We start from the raw sequence: 18,494 nt of genomic DNA, 5'->3' as shown, positions 1-18,494 counted from the left end.
GGTGGAGGGATGGGTACTCGAGTATTGTATGACTGAAACACAAACACAAAAATATGTAAATCTGTAACTGTACCCTCACGGTGATTCACTAATTAAATAAATAAATAAATAAATAAATTTTAAAGAAAAGAAAAAAAAGTGAGCTGAAGGCTGGGAATATCGCTAAGCATGGTTTACACATAACAGGTATAAAGTCATGGGTTCAATCTTTAGTATCATAAAAAAGCAAGTAAGCTGAAGTATGCCTCTCTATCACTTACATTTGCTGGTTTTTCTTTTGCCTAGTAAACACTTCTCAAAAAATATAACTTCCCCCCGACATTGCACTCATGAATATCATGAGACAATTGGTGTTCCTTTTTGAAGCCCATCTGCTACTCACTGTACTTTCACATTTCTTCTCATTCATTAGCCCAGTAATTAAAGACTTACCATGTGATGGAAAAAAAAAATCCATCCTGAAACAATAATTAAAACCTTTCATGCGGTCAGTGATAATGATCAGACAGTAAATCCAGAAGTTCAGAAAAAGGAACTAACCTAGTTTATTCAAGAGTAAATATTATTCTTGGGTTAGACCAGTTACTCATTCATCTTTAAAAGCAAGATGAAGTAGCAGGAGAGATAGTTCAATTCCCAGCACCATATATGGTCCCCTGAATACAGCCAGGGGTGACTCCTAAACACAGAACAGAGAATAAGCCCTGAACATTGCCGGGGTTACCTCCACCACCCACAAAAACTAGATGAAGCAAAACACACATGCTTTCCCTCATGAAGCTTAACACTCCGGTGAGATCACATACCATGAGCAAAAGAATTAATAAAAGACAGAAGATACTGTGTGAGGGAGAATAACAGATGGGTGGTTAGGGCACAAACATAAGTTTTAGTAAGAATGGAGGTTCAGAAGCTTCTGTGCAGGGCTGGAGAGATAGCACAGAGGGGTAAGCTTCTTGCTTTGCATGCAGCTGACCCGGGTTCAATCCCCACACCATGTATCATCCCTGAGCACTGCCATCAGTGATCTCTGAGTGAGGAGCCAGGAGTAGCATCATCAGATGTGACCCTGAGCATTGCCACATGTGACCCAAAAAGCCAAAGTGGGGGAGTGGGAGAGACTATGCACTAAGCTCATGTGAAACGGATTTGAGTCGCTGGGAGACATAATTGGGGGAAGCGAACTGCTTGAAGTAACAGTTATTGGAGCTACTGGCATGATGGATACTTGTAAGCTGGCTACCCATCTGGTCTCCTTTCTCTGGAGTCCACAGTTGAACTCCTTTTTCCAGCCACCCTTGTTGCAGACATGTTGTTCTTGTAGGGATATGAACATATTCCATCTTTGGGCAACTGTGGAAAATCTGAGTGACCATGGAGTTCTTCCGTTTAAGTACTTCTATATCCAACTACTAACCATTGAGATTTCAAAGCTTCTCGTTACAATAGGTAGTCAAAAATATTTTTCTAGGGCCAAAGAGATAGTACAGGGGTTAAGTCACTTGCCTTGCACAGGTTGAACTAGGTTTGATTCCTGGCACTCCCAGCTCTGCCATAAGTGCCCTTGAGCACAGAACTAGGAGTGAGCCCTGAACGTTTCCTGGTGTGGCCCCCAAATAAGTAAACTAACAGACAAGAACATACTTCTATCCCCTAAACCTCAGTTTCTTCACTTGTTAAATGGACATACTAACTGGGGATATGGCTCAATGGGTAGAGTACAGGCCTAGTATTTTTAAGGCCCTGAGTTTGATCGCTGATACCTCATGCCTCCAACCCACTCAGTACTGCATGGTAGAGCCTGTAGCTCCTAAGTGCTCCCTAGAAGTGCTCCCTGGCCTCCCAAGCAGTCTGAGTGTGACCCCTATTTTATAATACACTTTACTGATTTGGGGGGATAGTGCAAGGGATAGAACCCAGGTCCTCCATGGGCAAGGCATGTACTCCATCAATGAGCCACAGCTAAGGCCCAGTGGTCACTATTTTAAAAAAAAAAGGAGTCAGGGAGGTCTTTTAAAGGACTGGAGCACATACTTTGCATGGAGGCCCAGGGATCCCTGGCACTGCACGGTCCCCGTAAGCACCTCTGAGGCTACACCTGAGCGCAGTCAGGTGTAGTTCCTGACTACTGTCAGGTGTGGCTTAGAACCCCCAAAATAAATTAATAAAAATTAAAACCAGCAACAGATGTAGTAATAGCATTTACAACCTGTTTGCTCTAGGAATTAAATATGATAATATGTGTTAAATATGTTACTATGTAACAAATATATAAATATGCATTTTGAATTATATGTGTTCGTATGTAAATATGTTGATATGTTAAATTGCTTAAAACAGGGGCCAGAGCAATAGTACAGCTGGCAGGGCATTGGTCTTGCATGTGGCGTGGCTGACCCGGCTTCAATCCCCAGCATCCCATATTGTCTTCAAACACTGTCAGGAGTAATTCCTGAGTGCAGAGCCAGGAATAACCCTTGAGCATTGCTGGGTGTGACCCAAAAAGCAAACAAACAAATAAACAAAAAAGGGCTTAAATCACTAGTTGCTCATAAAAAACATCCAACTCATGTTGGCTATTCGTTGTTACTATAAACTTTCTTAGTAATGTCCAGATGCAGGTTCCATAGAGAATAAGCCACTTTCTTGACTAATCAGATCCCAGTTAGGAATGATATTACATTTCTGTTGCTGTCCTCATTGGTTTGTGCCTCCAGTTCTGCAGTGCTTTTGTATATTTCTGGGTAACTTGCCTTGTCTCATACATGTCTCATATATGCTCAGATATTGTTCTCGGATTACTTACTGCTTTCTGCCATCCCATTTCCAATAGCTAAAATGTGGAAACATCCCAAGTATTCAGTTTGCGTAAGTGGATATAAAAATGTTTTATTTGTACACAGAGGCACACCATTCAGCTCTAAGAAAAGATAAAGTCTTACCTTTTGGAACCACCTAGAAGAAACTAGAAGGTTTTATGGCAAGTGAAACAAGTCAGGAAGAGAAAGATAAACCTTAAATGATCTCATTCACATATGGGAAATATATGAAAGAAGCAAAGCAAGAGAACCCGCTATGACCAATGAAGTTTGCCCTTGGATTCTAACTCCAGAACTGAGATGACCAGAAAGGAGGGAGGGAGATCAAAGAGAGGGGGAATTCCATGGATGGTTGTACAGGGATATATATTCTCTTTGGTGGATGTGGTGTGTATTTAAAGAGGCATGACACCATGTTCCCAGGCACTCCATGCCACTTCTCTTACCTGCAGCCAGCTTTGGTTCCATCTCCAGCACCACATACAATCAATCCTGTGAGAACTTCCAAGAGTAATCCCTGAGCACAGAGCCAGGAGTAAGCCCTGAGCACAGCCAGGTGCACGGCTTGTTTCACAGCCAGAAACAAACAAAACCAAAAAATTAAGGATCAATGTCACCTCAACGAATTTTTTTTAAATTGTAAGAAGAAAAAAAGAAGGAAAGAAAGAAAGGAAAAAAGAGGGAGAGGAGGGAAGAGAGAAATGAAAGAAAAGAAGGAAGGAAGGAAGAAAAGAAGGAAAGAAGGATGGAAGAAAGGAAAAAAGGAAGGAATGAATAAAAACTAAAAGTGGCCAGAGTGATAGTACATCGGGTAGGGTGTTTGCCTTGCATGTGGCTGACCAGGGTTCAATTTTCGGCATCCCATATGGCCCCCTAAGCATTGCCAAGAGTAATTCCTTAGTGCAGAGCCAGAAGTAACTCCTGAATGTAGCCAGGTGTCACCCTAGAAGCCAAAAAATAAAATAAAAACTACAATCTTAACTGTCCCCACAGATAACAAAAAAAAGGCTGTGTTTAAATAAATAAATTAAAAATATATTTTTCAGTAGCTAAAAATAATAACATGTTGTTGCTTTAATTTGATTTGAATTTCTCAAACCACTGAAAAAGTGAGAGCTTTTTTTATTGTTCATTCGTATTGCTTTATTAACTGTTTCTTTATTTTGTCTATTTTCTGTTTCTCTTTTGACTTTTCAATTTGTAGATCTCTTTTTTATATTTGATTTTTTTTCCAACAGTAAGATTTCAAGTAAATTGCTCACAGTTACCAAGATAAATAAATAAATAAATAAATAAATAAATAAATAAATAAATAAGGTCTGGAAAGTTATTACAATGGGTAGGGTACTTGCCTTGTATGCAGCTGACCCAGGCTTTATTCTTGGCACTGCATATGGTCTCCTGAGCTCTGCCAGGAGTCAGAGTCAGGAGAGAAGGAAGGAAGGAAGGAAGGAAGGAAGGAAGGAAGGAAGGAAGGAAGGAAGGAAGGAAGGAAGGAAGGAAGGAAGGAAGGAAGGAAGGAAGGAAGGAAGGGGAAGAGTGGTGGGAGGAGGGAGGGAGGGGAGGGAGGAAGAAAGAAAGACAAAGGAAACTCTACAGATTATTTTTGATTTGGACCTTTACCTCCTCATCCCTGTGTATTTTTCTTTATTCATGCAAAGAGGATTATAGTGATGACAAACATTCAGGTCCACTGAGATGTCACCTCCTTCGGGCATCATTTTAGATGATTAAGAGCTTATGCCTGAAGTCACTTGCTCTGTTCCAAGACTTATGAACTGTGTCACCCAGAAAAATTACTTAACCTCTTTGAGTCTCATATTTACAAAATGGGAGTTATAGTGGCTTCATTTCATAAGGTGAAGATTAAGTGAGTTGATCTATTACATCTTAGCACCCAGCACGTGATATGCCCTTATAAAGTGTTATCTGATCTTTCAAATGCCTGTCACAGCTTTATCTTTATGTTTATTTGGAGGGGAGCGGAAGAAAGAGTAAGTTGAATATTCCTCTTGTGAGTCATAGCCAACACATATCACTTTTATGATGCACAAAATTGATATCTCTTTTTAAAGCCCCTGAAGAAAACAGTTGAGTTCTTCCTTGAAAAGTTTCCAGCTTAATTTCAAGATCTTTTTAAAAATAGCAACTCTCAACTGAATCTCTTTAAATGCTTCAGTGGCAGTACAATTGTCCCCCACCCCTGGCTTATACTTCCATTTAAAATAGATTAGTCTTGCATAATTCATACTTGTTTCTGAGACCTTTAAGAGGCGAGTCCAAAATGGAGCAATAGCTCAAAGAGCTGGAATGCATTTTTGCAGGCAAGAGACCTGGGTTCGATCCTTGGCACCACTTGTTTTCTTGGGGGTCACTGCTGAGAGTGACCCCCAACCAAGGAACTGGGCATAGATCTGAGAACTGCAGGGTACGAGCCTCCTCTCTGAAAAAGAATTGATGCCTGTTTATGGCATTTTCACTGAGGGGGGCAAAGATATTGAATATAAATAGGCGCAAATCAACTCCACACTTATTAATCCCTGCTCTGTGCCAGGCACAGCTCTAAATGCAGATGAACTACTGGTGAGTAAAACAATGTTTCTTCTGTCATTAAAATTAAATAATAACAACTAAAATTAAGTTTTAGAAGCATTAGGAGGTGACTGGTGCCTCAATAAATATTAAAATAAAGTTTATAGGAACTGGCGAGAGAGAACAGTCGTAAGGACCTTACCTTGCATGCATCTAACCTGTGCTCAATACCCAGCATCACATATGGTTCCCTAAGCACCACCAGGAGTGGTCCCTGACTGAGATCAGAGCTAGGAGTAAGCCCTGAGCATAGCCTGGTATGACTCAAAATTTAGAGTTTAGTAGGGCCAAAGCCAGAACAAAAACAAAATCTCAAAAATTGCATAAAGAGAAATGTCAATATGATACACTGTGGCAGCCGTGTAAAATTGTAAAATTGTGCGCAGTCCTCAACAAGAGCCCCCGTCAAACTGGAGGGGAGGACTCACTAGACAGGAAGGCATCAGGGGAAGAGCAAGTAGGAGTTAGTCAGCAGAAGGAGTCTGGGGGATGAGGGGGTTAATGGGGAGCGGTGGCAGTGATTCCAGCAGAGAGAAAAGATGAGCCAGACACAGAGGCCTCAAAATGGCTCAGGATACTTGGGGTTACATAGAATTTTAATAAGAACATGATATGTGCAATAAGGAAGTTGTTTAAGAAAGTGTCTTGAGGCCCAAGCAATAGTACAGTGGTTAGGGGACTTCCTTTGCATGTGATAGAAATGGGTTTGATCCCTAGCACCTTATATGGTACCCAAGTGCTTCCAGAAATAATTCCTGAGTGTAGCGCCAGGAGTAAGCTCTTCGCATTTGGTCCAAAAACAAAAGAAGGAAGAGGAGAAAGAGAAAGAGGAGGAGGAGGAGTCTGATTTGTCCAACAACTCCTTTTGAAAATATGAGTTTAAATGTTTACAAAAAATCTTACAATTGAATTTACTAAAAACAAAAACTTAAATAAAAAGCCTTCCACTTCCTGGGCCCTGTTTATCTTCCCTCTACAGCTCTGCCTCTTGCTCACTACTTCCCAACAATGGTGGCTTTTTCTGGGTTGGTTTGTTTTGGGACCACACCCAGTGTTGCTCAAGGGTTACTCCTAGCTTTGCACTCAGAGATACCCCCTGCAGGCTGGGGGTATTATATGGGATGCTGGGGATAGAACCGGGGTTGGCCACATGCAAGATAAGCACCCTACCAGCTGTACTCTCTCTCGGGCCCAACAGGGGCTTCCTTTCCATTCCAAAATTGTTAAGAGCTGGTAGGTTCAGTCTAGCTCTAACGACTTTGCTCAAGTCATTCCCTTTGCCTGCCATATTGTACCCTTCCATTTGACTCACTCCTGTTGTCATTTAGAACTCTGCTTTAACATTAGTTCCTTAGAAACTCCCAGACCACCTTCCTACTCTAGTGTAGACAACTGGTCCTGATATTCTATGCATAGAGTCAAGATTATTTTCATCTTTGTTTCCTTGCACCCAGCTCCCACCAGACCTCAATCGATGTTGGGTAAACACAGAGCTTTCACCACTTACTCATGACTGATAAACTCCTTGGCTATTGGGAATTTGAATGCAACCTCTGCCCCCTCTCCCATCCCAGGAAATCAGGGGATAGGAATTTCAATCACCTAAATAGCTTCAATAAACTATCCACACTGGTTTCCTTGGCAACAAGCCCTCCCACTCAGGGATTTTCCAAAAGCTAACTTCATTAACATAGCAGGAGATACCTTTATTTTTCATGTAAGAGGAAATTCCCAGGCTTTGGGAGCTGTGAGCCAGATATTGTGATGAAGACCAAATATATATTCATAACACACATATATATGTGTTTATGCATTACACATCTAAAACATATATACATATAAAAACACATATATACATAGCTAAAACATATATATTTTACAAATATAAAGCATATATGTATATGTGTGCGTATGTGTATGTGTGTTTCCTTTTATGGGGGTGGATAGAACTCAGGTCCTCACATATGTGAGGTATGTACTCTACTATTAAGCTACATTCCCAGCTGTGTGTGTGTTTTCTGCCTAAATATATTTTGTTTGTTTATTTAAAAAATATTTTTCACATAAAATATCTTGCTTGTTTAAATCAAACCACTTAAGATTTCTGTTACAGGTGACTTATGTGAAGTGGAAAGAGAGGTGGGAGTTTTGAGAGGGAAGTCTACTTCTTTACCTCTTCTTTGCTCACTTCAGTGATGTAGGCTAGCGGGAGTTCCAGTCGTCAGAACTGTAAGGCAATAAATTTATTGTTTCAGTCTCTCCTTTTGTTGTACGTTGCTATGAACATACAGGCAAGCGGCTTAGTGAATCGGATGATTTTTTTTTAACTTCAGGCCACTTCAGACTGTGCTCAGGGATCACTCTGACCACTGTTTAAAGCATCACGTGTGGTGTCAGGACTGAAGCTGGGTTGGCCATATGCCAGACACACGCCTCACTCACTGTACTCTCTCTCTCTTGCCCACAGTGGTGTTTTGATGATTATTCACATACGAGCTTCTTTTTTTCGACAAAGATACAAACCTGTTAATAGAGTTCAGAGAACCAAACGTATCCTATCTCAAACATTGACATTTTACCTCCTCTTCAAGGTTTCCTCAGCAGAACCAACGAGTGCCCTTTAAGTCCCTCAGTGTTCCCTCCCCAACTCAACATGAAATTGTTAGCAGCAGATCCCTAAGCACTTACATTCTTTCATACCTCTGTGTCTGTGCACCTCCTCTTTGCCAGGAATGCCTTTCCTCCTGAGAGAGTCTTGAAAAGCTCCTCTCTGACTGCTGTAGGTGCTGCCATCTTTGTGAATGTTTCTTCTTTCTTTTGTGTTTGGGTGGTGCTCGGGGGCTACTTCTAGTTCAGTGTTCAGGGGACCAATGTGATGTCAGAGACTGAACCTGGGCCTCCTGCATGCAGAGCGCATGTTCTCTGTAAAACTCTCTGTGGTAGTCAGTCTCCAGGACGATCTCCCTGAGAAACCCTGTCTCCTTTGGTATCCAAACATCTGGGTATTCCTTCCCCCTGCATTGGACTAGACTTACTGACTCACTCCTAATGAATATAGTATGTTGAAAGCAACAGTAGCTTACTTCTCACATTAGATTACAAAATGACAGTGGCTTCTGTGGGAGGTGGAAGGAAATGCTTTCTTTCACACATTCGCGTGACTTTTTGTTCTCTCTTGGACCCTGTGTTGGAGGAAGCCAGTGTCATGCTGTGAAGCAGCTCTGCGGAGAGAACTGGTTCAAGAGATTAATATCTAACAATGAAGAGCGAAGCCGGAAATGGGTCTCTTCTCATGTGAACCTTTAGGTGAGACTGGCAGAGGGTTTGACCAAAGCCTCATTAGAAATCTTGCAACAGAAGCTAGGCCTGGATTCCTGATCTAAGAAACCATGAGAAAGTCAAGTTTAGTTGCTTTGAATAGACATTAGGGGTGATTTGATATTCACCAATAGATAACTGACACACCTTCCATCCTTCCTTCTTAACCAGGAACTCCCAGAGTTATCTGGAACAATCTCTAGTATTGCTCTGAAACATGCAATGTCATTTTTATTTCTCTTTCGTCTGTTTAATTATCTCCAAGAATGGGAGTCTTGCTCAGTTCGCTTATGTTTACTGTGTCTTTTACAAAATTCTCATCACCATACCTTCCTTCCATAACTTGTTGCAATGATCTCCAACCTGGGTTCCCCAAATCCTCACTATCATGCCATTGGGCTACACCAGCAAGACAGGGACGAATAGAGACGTTACTGGCTCGTGCTCGAGCAAATTGACGAACAACGGGAGGACAAATGATTACAAGTGAAATGATTTCTTCAGTTTTTTTATTTTCCTTTTTTGGTGGAGTGGGAGGTGTTCCCCAAGCTGTGCTCAGGAGGTCTGAGGGAAACATGTAGTTTCCCCGACCAGGGATGGTTACTGGGTTGACCACATGGAAGGCAAAAACTGTAATTCCTATGGCATCTCTACGGCTCCTTGCTAGACTGTCTCTAGATATTCTATACTCACTCCTAAGAAATATTTTGTCTTGGGGCCCCACCCTATAGTGCTCAGGACTGTGTCCTGGCAGTACTAGGGGGGCCATGCAGTTCTGAGGGATAGATCTGGGCCTCCTGCTTACAAAGAACATGCTCCAGCCTGTTGAACTATTTCTTTGAACCTGAGAAATTTTTTAAAAATGCAACCCTAATCATTTGAGAGCTCAAAAGTCTTTCTCCCCGCATTCTTAGGATAAAAAGCTCAATCTCTTATGGTTTCCCGGGTCTGATATGATCTGCTTGCCTCACCACTGCCTCTAGAGCCACTTCCCTCTTGCTCCCAATACACAGTAACACTGGACTTTCAGTTCCTTGGCTGAATCACACTCCTTCCTCCCTCACAGTCTTCGCAGACATGATCGCCTCTGCCTGGGATAGTTCTCCTTCAGCCTCACTGAGTTCCAATTCATCCTTTAAATCGGTTCTTTTTTTTTTTTTTTTTGCTTTTTGGGTCACACCCAGTGATGCTCAGGAGTTACTTTCCTTCCTATGGGCACCCTGTCCCATTGGTTGGCCATCTAATCTTATACTGTGTCCCCCTCCTTCCCATTTGTGTGATTTTTTTCAACTGTGGACCCCTGGAATATTCTGGAGGCCCACAAGGAGCCAGTATGGCCCTTGGTTGAGAAATGCTGCTTTAGTTCTCACCCAATGTTTCTTCTCTCTTCCTCATAAAAGGCTTTTCTACCTTTCATTCTAAATCAAAGAACTGCAGTTTTCCTTCCTGACACTTACCATAATTGAGATTAAATTATTAGTTTGTGTGTTTAATATTTGACTCTTCTGTTGGACTCTAAACTCTGTGAGAACAGGTACATGCTCTTTTGTTCACTAATTTATAGAATAGACCATAGTGCTTGGCACATGAAAAACAGAGGTTCTTGATTTTTCTTCTGAATTTCACATCCTTTTTTCCTTGGCATTGCCAGGGTTCAAACATGTGCAAGGCCTTACACACACAAGGGAAGTGTCCTGCCACTGAGTTACCTCCCCAACCCATACATCCTTTCATTCAAAACTATTTCTCAGTGACAGCTTTTTTCACTTGAGGAAAGACTGCTATTTTTTGTTTGTTTGTTTTCTATGACCATGCTTGGGGATGCTCAAGGCTTAGTTCTGACTCTAAGCTCACGGATAACTCCTGATGGGACTCAGGAAACCATATGAGATATTGGGGATCAAATTTGGGCTAGCTCCATGCAAGGCAAGTGCTCTGTCCACTGTACTATTGCTCTACCTGAGATTGCTACTACTTAAGTTGGTGTCAAATTGCCTAGCAGAGGGGCTGGAGCGATAGCACAGCGGGTAGGGCGTTTGCCTTGCATGCGGCCAACCCGGGTTCGAATCCCAGCATCCCATATGGTCCCCTGAGCAGCGCCAGGAGTAATTCCTGAGTGCAGAGCCAGGAGTAACCCCTGTGCATCACCAGGTGTGACCCAAAAAGCAAAAAGCCAATTGCCTATCAGAGTCCTTGAAACAAAGAGGGGTGAAGACATAGGAAAAGGGAACAGAGGACTGAGTCTATTTATTAATGGCTTTTGTCTGTTTTGGTGCATGATCAAAGCAGGGCCTTGTACTCGTTATGTACTCTGCCACTGAGCTACACAGCCCCAGTCCATTCATGATCTTTTATAGCTACTATTTGTTGTTCGAATCTTGACTTATTGGGAATGTGGATCTTAAAGTATGTGGGTTATACAGTCACATCCAGATTTTGGTCCTAGCTGTGCTATTTGATAGCTATGTATCTCTGAGCAAGTTTGTTATATTTATGTTCTCCATATTCCTCTATTTTAAAACAGGGTCTGATTATTGTACCTGTTTTGAAGGTTGTTGGAGATATCTAATAACTTGCACGCCACTCAGAATAACAAATGTTCAGTTAATGCTAGGCACTATTTTTGCGTATGGTAAAAGAAGGCTGCACAGTTCTTATTTATAACTGGAGAAGTCTGGGAATGTTTGTGGTACTATGAATTCCCTGTGGGAATTTAGGATCAAAACACTTGAAACTATAATGCCTCCTCCTCAGTTTTTCCCCTTACTTTTAAATCTGAATATTGAAGCTTGTGGGAGAAGAAAACGAGGAGAAATGGCTGCTACTTCTACTCTGTTGGGTTCCAAATGATAGCAGCAACAACATAGACTTTCTCCTAGAAGTCCGTGTTTAAATTATGCATGCATCTGTACAACTGCCAGTCATTTGAGAGATTTGAGAGATGCTAGCAGAGGTCTACCCAGTCAGATTCTTGACATGTTGCCATTCGTGATTTCGGCCTTTTTTTTTTTTTTTCAGATCTGGAAAATCTTCAAGCTTCCTTTTTTCCTTTTTTTTTTTAGAGTTGACTTTTTGGGAGCGGGGTGGGGGGTAGTGTTCAGGGCTTACTCCTGGCTCTGAGCTCAGAAATCACTTCTGGCAGGGGTTGAACTCAGATCAGCAGCTTGCAAGAAAGAGTCCTATCCACTGTACTATCATTTCAATCCCTCCTCTTTATCTTATTGGAACCCTTTCCTACCCTCTTTCTTTCCCTTTGCTATTGGGATACTAGGAGTTGTGGTGCTCATAGAGTTGGTTGTTGTACGCCCAAGAACACAGACTTCGTTTGTATGCTGAGGCATCTTACTCACGATGTGGAGCAGTGCTGGAGATCAAACTTTTGCCCTCAATTCTGCAAGAACTCTACACAAGTTATTCTACCACTGGGTTATCTGGAGGTCCTAGGACACTTGTTTATCAAAGCCTACGAAACATCGGCCTTCAAGAGACATAATAAAATGATAAAATTGGAACCGCAACAAGGAACTCATTCAAGCAAGTGTCTTCTGCTTCTAATAGTTCTCTTGAGAAATATATAAGAAAGATGAAAAAAAAAAAAGCCCGTGAGTTTTTCTTCAAGACTCAGTGTTCTCACAAGGCCGCTTCCTTCTTTTTTGAAGGCACATTTAGTTCTGGGCAGAAGCTAGAAAATCAGGCCCAGATAAATAATTTTTCCCCTCCCCTTTTAATCTTATGAAAGAGCTGCCAATTCTAGAAATTCCTCCTTTGATCAGAAGATAAAGCAGAACAATGCAGTGGAGCTAAGTGCTTTCCTTAGGGACATTCTTCTAGGGTGTGTTAAGTCTGTCTGGAAGTGTGCAGGCGAGGGAGGGAGGAGTTGAAAGAACACTAGGAGGGTGGATAGACAAAAACTGGTAGGCACAGGACCACACACACAATGGTTCAGTTGCTTCTGCACTTCCCCATAGTCTATAGGGTAATGAACATATCTACAGTGTCCTCTCCTGGCTGTCAGTTGAGTTTATTACTGATTAGGGAGGCATCAGATACTTCAGATCCTCCATCCAAAAAAGAGAGAGGAGAAATTATTTGCTGGAGAAATTTCTACTTCTCTTACACACTTTTCACAAGTAAATTCATTTTAAACTGAAAATTCCAATTCCAATCAGTCTATTATATTAGATTGTGAACCTCTGGAAGGAGCAGACTCTCTCCTTTGTGCAGTTAAAGGACTAGCGTTAGAACTGAACTTGAAGGGTCAGGGAGAAAGTACAGGGCCTGCAAATGGTGACTCCGGTTTGATCCAGGGCAAACCAAGGCCTGACCCCTCTGGGTATGGCCCAAGACTCCCCCACCACAGAACCAATCAACCAACCAATAAAATTGAACTTGAACTGCTGGCACCAGCCTTACTCACTGGAAACCAAGATACTCCTGTTTTCTCCTTGCTATGGTTAATGTAATTAAAAAAAAAATTTTTTTTTAATGTAGGAGTAGTGCTACTTATTTGCCACTGATTAAGCTGACTGAAGCGGGCAGGAACTCCACATTACTTTAATTTTTTCAGGTTAATGTAATTTTTAAACTCTAATAGCACTTGAGAATTAAATGCTTTACGAGCACAATCTCACTCAATTTCCTTGAAGGTGTTAACAGAGGAATCGTACGTGAAGATACACTTGTAACTCAGGAAAGAGCCTCGTGACAATTATTACTGGGCTAGCTCCCTTACCTGGCTGTCTCCAGGGTTAAATGAGAAACTAACGTGAAAGTGTTTTCACGGAATTCACGTGACGGGCTTCTTAGTTTACAGACCCGACAGCACCTGATCCACCGTTTGGACCAGGTGGCTGCAGACAGGAGCGCGCGGTTTTCTATTCTGCTCGTGCCTCTCAGACTTGCAATCACACACTGGTCTCTGCACAGGCCCTGGCCCAGGTCCACAAATCTGGGAGCCACAGGTCAGCCGAGGAGAGTCCCTGGAGAGCGCACGGAAACTAGAGATGACTCTGGAGGGGGACTGGGCTCCGAGGGTCGCCGGGCGGGAGAATCGGCCGCTCGGGATCTTGCAGAAACCGTTTCTTTTGGTCTCCTGGCTGCCTCGGGAACCTATAGGGTCCGCCCAACCTGCCAGGGTAGAGGGGGTGGGAGGGTGGGGGATGCTAGAGCCGAGTCCCACACTCTCCCCCGCCCACTCCCGCTCGAACCTCCCGAGGCGCTCCCAGGCCCCGCCCACTACCCCAGGTAGGCCGTCAGCCGCGGCCAATCTCCTGGCTGCTGGGGCGCGGGAGGCGGAGCTTCGAGGGCCGGAAATGACGTACGCTGCTTGGCTGGCCGCGGAGTCCGCCGAAGCTCTCGGCGGCAGCGGCGGCGGCGGCGGCGGCTGAGGTCGGGGGGCGGGAAATGTCGCGAAGCTCGGCGGCCGTGGCGGCTCGGGCCGTGCTAGAGGCGGAGGCTCGGGCGGCTTAAGGTGAGGAGGCAGCGCCGGTGCGCCGCCGCCCGGTACCTGCAGGGCGGAGCGGGGTCCGGGGCGGGGAGGGGAATCTGGGGGTGGGAGGGTCCCTTAGTAAGCAGGGTCCCCCCCCCCCGCTCCCGGCCCCCCTGTCCCGTCCCTCCCACCCTGGCGTCTCCCCCCCCGCCCCAGGCCCCCAGACCCAGTGCTCGCCTCGACCCTCCATCCCGTGCTCTTGGGCTCTGCCTCAGCCCAGCTCGCCCCACTCTGGGCCTGGCTGCCCACTCGCGAAGGCCCTTGCCTGCTGCCCGGCCGGGGATGCGAGGGGCCCGCGCCCCCCCGGCAGGCCCCTGCCGTCCCGGGCCGGGGCGGGTGGGGGTGGGGGCGCCCGGAGTTAGTTTTGTCCCGGAGTGGGAAGGAGGGGAAGGGGGGCTTGCAGCCGCCGTGGCCGCTGCGCGCTCTCTCTCTCCTCTTAGTAGAATCCTTGTTGTTTGTGGCTGTTTCTCGGGTTGGACCCCCACCCCCACCCCACTCTCCATCCTTCTTCTCCATCTCTGGCTCCAGAGTGGGGGTTGAGATTCTTTTTTTCTTCTTCTTCTTTTTTTTCAGTTTCCACCCCCCCTTCCCTTCTCCGGGACTGTTTTTCCTGTCGCCAATCCACTTGCTCCCCTGGAAGGCTATTATTTCCAGCGTGTGTTTAGCGCATCATCTTTCTGGAGGGCGGGCAGATGAAAAATATTTGCTTAGCTCTTCCCCAGAAGAAGAGCTTTTCTTCCACAGTAAATAATTGGAAAAAAAAAAAAAGAAAGGGGAGGGGAGGCACATATTCCCCCTCCCTAATAAACGATTTGGCTTCAAAAAACGAGATCTTCTAAGCTGCGGATTTTTCTTCTTCTTCTTTTTATTTTCTTTTCCCTTTCCTGATGGGAAACGGGATAGAGGAGGGAAATGAAGGAGAAAACTTAAGCAAAGAGGAAAAAGTTGAGACCAAGTGAGAGAGCGCCAGTAAGGTAGTTTCCCCACCCCCCACGCCCCTATTTTTAGCCCGATAGAAGCTGAGGTTGTAATGATGCATATTTTGCACAATGGGCACTTAATTTTGTGTAAGGAAGGTTTTTCTTCCTTGCCCGTTGTGTTTCGAACAGAATCATCGTTCAAAGAAGCACCCTAAACTCTTTCCACTTGGGTGTCAGGGCAGAGAAGCGCTGATACATCGGAGCCACAAAACTCCAGATTAGAAGAGATGCAGAGCAAAAAGAAAGTTAATCTTAGCTGAGTGGTGCAGACTCAGTATACACGGGTGGGGGTGAGGGGGAGAGGCTGTATGCACGTAGAGGTCTAGGAACACCGGTTCCTGTCGTCTTTACGCTTTTGCCCCCTTGCTTTGTGGCTTAAATGCTTTCTGCTGGTGATTTAGACTTATTAGCAGGTCTGCTGCTATCCTGGTTGGGACTTGGTGCTCGTGGTAGCGAAACTGAAGTGTTTTAGTTGAAGCAAATACACTTTTTAAAGTAACAATTTGCTTACTGTTAAGACCGTTTGAACACCCAGAGGCACTACAACTGACACAAACTTGCTTCAAAAGTGATTTTATATAAGTAGGGAACATAGCTAGAGGTGCACCGTGTAAATTGAATCACCGTGAGATAGTTACAAAGTTGTTCGTGATTGGGTTTCAGTCATAGTGTTCCAATACCCATCCCTTCACCAGTGTACATTTCTCACCACCGATGTCCGTTTCCCTACTGCCACCACCCTTCCCAAGTAATTTTGCCTCAACTGTTTGTGTTCTGGGTGCATGTTGCTTACAGTTTTTCTTGCCAAATAATATAGTTTCATGTTTCTTTGTAGGCATCACACTTTTTTGTATAATCGAATGTAAGACGTGGCATGTTTGCTTTTAGGAATTTTAGAAACTTAACTATGTAATCAACTGTCCTCCCATTGTTCATCTATTTGCTCGAGCGGGCACCAGTAATGGCTCCCTTGTGAGACTTGTTACTGTTTTTGGCATACCGAATATGCCGCCCTTACCTTGCCAGACTTTGCGCTGTGGGCGGGATACTCTCGGTAGCTTGCTGGGCTCTCTGAGAGGGGCGGAGGAATGGAACCCGGGTGGGCTGTGCGCAAGGCAAATGCCCACTGTGCTATCACTTCAGCTTTGATCAGCCATATACTAAAAGAATTGTTTTCCCTTTGGCCACATGACTGGTTTTAAAAAGTTCAATTAATTGAAGATTGCGGCATCAGTTCCCATGTTTAGTAATCTTTCTTGAATCTAGTAAAAGCTTTTTTTTTCCCCTTAGTAAGCATATTCAATAGGGAATTTATAGTTAAACAAGTGTTGAATTTTCTAAGAGCTTAGAGTTTTTTGTTTTTGTTTAGTTTTTTGGGGCACACCTGGCAATGTTTGGGGACTTCTTCCCAACTCTGTTCTGGTGGTGCTGAGGGGGAGAGCGGGGAGGGGCGGGACAGGGCTCAGGCACAGATTGACTATAAATGAGAATAATGTTAACGTTTGTGAAATAAGTGGTCATTTAATAAAGAAATTGACTTTGAGAAAATATGCAATGCTAAGAAAATTGGTTACAAAATTTGCAGTGTGAGAAATCCTAATTAAAACAGGTTTTTAAAAAAACAACAACAAAACAACAGCTGTCAGCAGTTTACCTTCAGGAAATACCAATAGAAGAAGGAAAAAACTTTGTAGTTAGGATCAGAGAGATAGCTCAACTGGCTGAGTACAAATTTTGCATGCAGTGGGCCAGATTTGATTCTTTCCCTGCCCTCCCAGTACCATTGGGAGGGACCCTGACTACAGAGCTCGAAATGCCCCCTAAATACCGCCGGGGTGGCTGCCCATTTTTTTAATTAAAAAGAAATAATATGTTAAATATTTTATGTTTGCTAGCTGTCAAAATCGAGATTTTTTTTTTTTTTTGCTAATTTGGGTCATACCCCGGTGATGCACATGGGTTACTCCTGGCTCTGCACTAAGGAATTACTCCTGGCGGTACTCAGGGAACCATATGGGATGCTGGGATTTGAACCCGGATCGGCTGCCTGCAAGGCAAACACCCTACCCGCTGTGCTGTCGCTCCAGCCCCAAAATCGAGATTTTAAGAGTTTATGTTTTTATATTTTTTTGAAGATCAAAAGTTGTTGGAAAGTTTTTGTCAAGATGACTTTCTTATGACTTTAATGCTGAAGATAAAATACAGTGTCATATATATTATATGCAAAGCATCTAAATATAAAAAGTGATTTTAAATTACATATAGCATAGTGTTTATTTGATCCATGTCTGGTGGTGTCCAGGGTGTATGTCCATCTCTGTGCTCGGGGATCACTCTTAGCAGTCTTGGGCGACCTTATGGAGTGCTGGGGATCAAACCCACGCTGGCCGCATGCAAGGGAGGCACCCTTCTGGCTGTACTGCCACTGAGGCCCAGTACTGATTATTTTAACCCCTCAAGAATATTTATCTCAGAGATAGTAGTTGTAATGTGGTGTGACCTTCACTGCCGTTTTCAGTTTTTCCATCAAAAACTGTCCAGATGAAATAAGATGAAATAACCCATTCCTGTCTTCCCAGTCCTGGTATCTGCTCTGTACTTTATATCCCTATGAAATTGCCTGTTGCAGGGATTTTATATAAGGTGTAAGTGGAATCAGGGTACATATAAAATAGCAGCTACCAGTAGTTAATTCCTTTTTATCACTGTCACTATCACTGTCATCCCGTTGCTCATCGATTTACTCAAGCGGGCACTGGTAACGTCTCCATTGTGAGACTTGTTGTTACTGTTTTTGGCCTATCGAATACACCACGGGTAGCTTGCCAGGCTCTGCCATGTGGGCGAGTTACTCTCAGTAGCTTGCTGGGCCCTCCGAGAGGTTCCTTTTTATCACTGAATAATATTTCATTGTCTATACAGTATATCACATTTTGTGTTATCTGTCAGTGGTCTCTTGAATTATTGTCACCTTTCTACTATTGTGAATACTTCATGAGCATTTGTGTGCAAGTATCTTAATACGTTCTTTTTTGTTTTGTTTTTGGACCACACCAGGCAGTGTTTGGGGCATTGCCCAGTGGTGTTAAAGTGTGTGGGGGGATAACATGTGGTGCCAGGGATCCACAACTCCTACTTTCAAAGCATGTGTGGCATTACTTGGCATTACTTTAAGCATTACTTGCCAAACTTTGGCTCTGTGCTTCGGATCTTGAGGACCAGGTGGTGTTAGGGCTTTAACCAGGGTTGGGATCTTGATTATTTTGGGGTTGACTTCAGGCCAGGCTCCAAACCCCT

The 18,494-nt window shown here is 43.7% G+C and overlaps 1 protein-coding gene and 1 pseudogene across 2 annotated transcripts in view; one reads left to right on the top strand and one right to left on the bottom strand.

Annotated features, from left to right (window-relative positions):
- The window catches only part of LOC129405543 (uncharacterized), a 468,293-nt pseudogene that overhangs the window by 11,299 nt on the left and 438,500 nt on the right, over positions 1-18,494 (bottom strand).
- PIK3C2A (phosphatidylinositol-4-phosphate 3-kinase catalytic subunit type 2 alpha) overlaps positions 14,086-18,494 on the top strand; it is a 113,186-nt gene continuing 108,777 nt past the window's right edge. For both annotated transcript variants that reach the window (XM_055141271.1, XM_055141272.1), the window contains exon 1: positions 14,086-14,199. The gene's annotated coding sequence lies outside the window, so the exon portion shown is untranslated. The remainder of the gene's footprint in view (positions 14,200-18,494) is intronic.

Source organism: Sorex araneus, chromosome 6 (genome assembly GCF_027595985.1).
Source record: "Sorex araneus isolate mSorAra2 chromosome 6, mSorAra2.pri, whole genome shotgun sequence".
Lineage (NCBI taxonomy): Eukaryota > Metazoa > Chordata > Mammalia > Eulipotyphla > Soricidae > Sorex > Sorex araneus.
Note: the sequence above shows the minus strand (reverse complement) of the source record. Positions and strands in the feature narration are given on the sequence as shown.